The following is a 5,319-nucleotide window of genomic DNA, read 5'->3' on the forward strand; positions in this document are numbered from 1 at the left end:
GGGAGGAGTCAGCCCCCCCAGCATCCTCCTGGGGCTGCGGGAGCAGCCCGGGAATATGAATCCTCCCGCCCAGCCGCCTCTGAGGAAGCGGGGCGGGCCGGAAAATGCAAGGGGCCTCCCAGACTTGGGACGCAGAGGGAGACCCCAGTGCTGGGGCCAACCGACTGCTCGGACACTTCCAGCGCCAGCAGGCACACCTCCAATCAGCAGACTGAAAATCAGAGCTCCGTTTTTGTCTTGTTGATTGCCTGGACTTGAGAGTGCTGGAGAAAATGTTAATAACGCTGATTAGATTTAAGTCTGTTTTGCAGCCTTTTTTTGGGTGGGGGCTGGTTGTGAAACATTTACAAGCACACTGATACTAGCTTCCTCCTCCCCTTCAAGAAATCCACTGTGTGAGGTGGAGGCCTGTGAAAACCCTGTACAAAAGATTTTAAGAATAACGTGTGTGGAGTTTGAGAGTGGGTTTTTTTGAGTTACAAACAAAAAACCAGCCCCACTGAGACTTGTTCCATAGCAGACTGGTCCCCCGGGAAAGGGGATGAGCCCTACCTGCTGGAGAAAGAATATGGAAAAGGAGCAAGGGCCAGAGTCAGAACTGAGAGATAGAAAGGAGAGGGTGAGGTGCAGCCGCCTGGGCTCTTTGTGTTGGAATAGGAAAGAAGGCAAAGGTTTGGAAAGAGGACCCAGTGCCAAATCCTGACCCTGCCACTTACTGGGTAGCCTTGAGGCTACCTTTCCTCACCTGTGGATGGTTAGCGGGATGGTCTGAGCTAGCTTGTAGCCACGGAAGGAGGCTGAACTCACCATTCTGTGGACCAAGGTTGTTTGCAGGCAGGGAGGGTGCGCCTTCCACGCTCTGGTCCCCAGTCTGCAGCCACAGGGCCTTCTACAAAGTGTCCATGGATCCATGGGGTGCTGGCTGGCTCTGAATTGCTCGGTGGAGTACTGTACTCTCGAGGGCTTATATCCCTTAGCCAAGATCACAGTTCTCCTATTTGTGCTCCATCTAGAATCCACTGCCTGTGAGGATTCAGTTTTGGTACTGGTCCAACTCGGGAATCCTCTGTCCAAGGGGAGGTGACAATGGGTTTGCTGAATGCGCAAGTTTTTGTTCCTTTAGTAGCATGAATCAGCAAACAATAGTTCTGAACCAGTCAGCTTTTAGCCAAATTGTAAAGGGTGTTGGAATCCAGGAAAGCATCCTAAAACTCTCTAGTTCTGCTACATCCCATGCAAAGGAGGGAAGGCATTTCATCAGTCACTGTCTACTTTGGTGTAGAGGTCTTGTGTGACCTGACCTGGTGATGGCAGGGCATCAAAAAGGAGGAAGTCTAGAAAAGGTCAGGTAGGTGCTCAAGTTGGGGAAGAAGACAGGCTACTAAAAATGTGCTCTACAACCCCCTGGACTGTTACACAACAAATGCATTCTTAATATCACTTTTTTTCCCCTTTGGAAGCAATCCGGCTAAGTGACTTGCGCCAGGCTAGTCAGTTAGTGTAAGTGACACAGCCAGTAAGTGTCTGAGATCAGGTTTGAACACAAGTGCATCTGACTCCTGGGCGGGTGCTCTGTCCACTGAGTTTTAATAAACCCATTTTTAATACCAGAAAGTACAACCCCTCGGCATTCTGAATTTTGTTTTGTAGTGTGGGTGATGATGATGATGATGATGACAGCTATGCCCTTTACAGTTATTTATCTCATTTGATCCTCAGAACAACCCTGGGAAGTAGATGTTGCCCCATTTTACAAATGGGGGAACTGAGGCCAACAGAAGTTAAGTGACTAGCCTGGGGTCTTGAAGCTAGGAAGTATCTGAGGTTAGATTTGAAGTCAGGTCTCCCTGGGACCTGGGACACAAAACTCAGGTCTCAAAACTAACTCCAAGTTCAACAGTCTATCCACTGCTTCCTTCTGCCTTTCCTATGAATAGATTGTATGGTGTCATGGGGAGCAGCCAGAGTTGGAGCCTGGAAGCCCAGGTCTAAGGGCAGTAGGCTGGGTGAGCCCGGGGAGGACACTGAGCTTCATCCTTACTCAGTCGGTGCCTGTCTGTGTGCCTTTGGAAGAAGCTTCTTCTCCAAGGAGCTTCCTAGGCTCCTGCAGGAGTTCAAGCCCAGGAAGGTCTGCCTGCAGTACCAGGAGCACTGTTCAGCTAGTTTGGAATCCTGGGATAGGAGGAGGGGGTCATTTTGTAGGCTAAAGGCTTCTAGGACTGGACTTGAAAGTGAAACAGTGCCTATGCCTTTGCCTTTGCCCCAGTCAAACTGCTTTTTGTATCCTTTTTGCACTTTGTTTTTCAGATTGTTCAATTCCTTAGGTGAGATTGGGCAGAGGGGAGACTGATTTGGCCCTGGGTCTCTGGTGGTTCGTGCACCTGCCATGTCCGGTTTGGTCTTATTTCTGTCTCACCATTGACTTGATATCAGTTCCCACTTTTGGGTCATATTTTCTGTGATATCTTGGGGAACCAGGAGCCACAAGGGTTCTCCTTTTTTTTTTTTCTTCATCCTCAATACCCCAGGCTTTCTTTTACAGAAGAACACACCCAACCACATTTCAGTTAGTAATGCCTAACCTTGGTCAAGGAGCTCACCGCCTAGCAGTGGGGAAGAGGTGACTGAACAGAGACGGGAAGTTACAGAGAAATGTGAACATGTCAGAACGTACTGCTGATTAAGGCAAGGATGCGGAAAGGGAAAACGGCCCATAAGAATCTCTTTCTGAGACTGAGCAGTGGTCCATCCAGACTAGCACTGAGACAGGTTGTATAATGGAAAGGCTGGGCTTGGGAGTCGAAAGACTTCCAAATGCCCACCTTTTTAACACCACCTGTGTGACTACAGGTATGGGGGACTGAAGTCTTTCACTGGCTAAAATATGGCACCAGTGGCCACTTTATCACTCACAGATAGGCTTAATAAGGACAGGAATGTGGGCTAGGTGGGGGAATAGCAATGACTTGGTTTATCAGTGTTATGCATTATTATCAATGAGCTCCTTAACTTTTTGTTCTGGCTCAAATACATTTGCATGCTAAGCAGAAGAATATGGAAATATTGGGGTCAGAAAAAAACTAATCTTAATGAGGGTGGGGGATTCGCTATGACAGAAGAACTGTGAGCCTTCCCTTTTTAGTACCCAGTGCTAGCCCGCTGAAGGTGACATGACTTAGGTGGCCATGAAGAGATGTATTTATACCAGTGTGCCAAACTCAAAAAGAAATGGGGGCCACTGATCCATACATAAGGATCTCAGGGTGGAGGGGCACATATTGATTTAGTTTTTAATGTAATGTTATCTGTGTTTTATTGTATTTTGATTTATTTTGTTAAATATTTCCTAATTACATTTTAATATAGCTCCACATAGATGATGGAAAGGTGGTTGGCCAGTGGGTGCCATTTTTGACATCTCTGTAGGAGGGACCTGGAGGTGGGAGTTGCCTCTTCTCTTGTTTCCCTCACTAGGGAGCTCTTCCTGTGTCATCTCTACTTGTCCTCACTCTCCCCAATGACAACGTGTTTGTCTCCAGAGTATCCTCGTTTATGGGGAAACCACAATATTGCAAATCTCCCCATGCTATTTAATGCCCTTGCTTTGGACTAATTGTGTCCTCTGGCTCACAGGATCCCCACAAGCAGCCAACAAAGCTTCAGAGCACAGCCAGCTAGGAACTAGACTGAAAAGGTGATTGGGAGATGTTTAACAAAACAAATAAAAATACATTATTACATAGATAATGGTGGTGGTTTTCCATGTCAGTGAGCAGCCAGCAGAGCCTTGTTCCCATTTGAGTATGAGACCACAGCTCTGGCTGACTAGAAAAAAGTCAACACGTCAGTGTGGGACTGGTGGGACCCATCAAAGCTGGAGTAGCTATTCTGGAGGCCCTAAATTTGCATCCTAGACTACACAGACAAGTTCCCTAACTTCTGAGTCTGGCTCCTCAGCCTTAAGAGAAGAAGATACCTCTCAGGGATGGATATAGTGAGGCTGCACTACTCTATGTCCAGCATTTTGTTAACCTCAAAGTGACACAATTTTTCTTTTAGTAACTGTGGGTTTGAGATCATGACTGCTGGAAGGTACCAGAAGAGGAAGTGCTTTGTAGACTGTAAAGAGAACTTTTCTCTCTTGTATAATCTGATCCCCTCATCTCCCCTCACTGATTACAGAGGTTGACTTCCTCAGAGCCATGAAGCTGGGGATCTGTTGGGCCAGGACTAGAACCCAGGCCTCCAGACTTGTAGTCTAGGTGCTTTCTACCATGCCATGGTAGCCAGAGCATGGCACCCTAGAGATCCTTCAAGAAGAGTATTCAAATTCCTAAACAGGCGCCTGCTGGCTCATTAGACAGACTTCCAGAGTGAATCATATTAGCTTCAGGATGAAAACAGATGCTTTCATATTTAAGTACTTTTCTATTTAAGTACTCCCAGGATGCCTCACTGTGACAGGAAAATCCTCAAAAGTGCATGCTGGAGGGCACAAATTTTGGAACATTCAACTGGGCAGGAAAGATCTGGTGTAAGGGCTTGGTGAGTGTGTATCTGTCCTCACCAAGTCCAGCCCAGGGGGATGAATTTTTCAATTATTGCAACTGTCAAAAATCATTTACTGGTGTCCCATGATCCTCGTTTAAGGAGGACTGGGGTGGAACGGGAGAGACCGGACCTTAGGGATCATTTAATCCAACTTTCCTATTTTACAAATGAGGAAACTGAGACACAAAGAAAAGGGACTCGCCCAAGGTCAGAGAGGTAGTTAAGAGCTAACATGAACCGATGTCCTCTGACTGCAGATTGGATGCACTTTCTACTCCAGAAGAGGGGGGTGTGATCTGCCCCCTGGGAAAGAACACCCCCATGGACAAAACCATGGATGCCTGAAGTATTATGGCAGATGGGTTTTTTGGACCTGGGACTTAATCGAGGTAGAGATTCTCAGTGAGGGACTTTCTCTGCACCTCTGTGTTCTCTTCATGTTCTACCTCTATGGTTTTGATGGTAAAGAAAAGCCAGGCGTGGTCTGTATCTTCTTGGTTGTGTGCAGAGGCAGTTTGAAAAATGAAGAATTGTTTTTTAAATCCTTTGACCAATGAAACTAAGTCTCATCTGAACTCACTGTTAACTGCCTCTGCTATTTAAACATGATCCAAGAAAGGTCCAAAGATACTTCTAAGCAGGAAGAGGCAAAACCTATGGCTAATCTGTGAGGGGCCCTCTTCTTAAAGTTCTTTATGCTTCTAAGAATGGGGGAGAAAAGAAAAAAAAAAACCTAGCGCCCACTCCTTAACTATGCTGACACAGAAG

This window comes from Notamacropus eugenii, chromosome 6 (genome assembly GCF_028372415.1).
Source record: "Notamacropus eugenii isolate mMacEug1 chromosome 6, mMacEug1.pri_v2, whole genome shotgun sequence".
In the NCBI taxonomy this organism is placed as follows: domain Eukaryota; kingdom Metazoa; phylum Chordata; class Mammalia; order Diprotodontia; family Macropodidae; genus Notamacropus; species Notamacropus eugenii.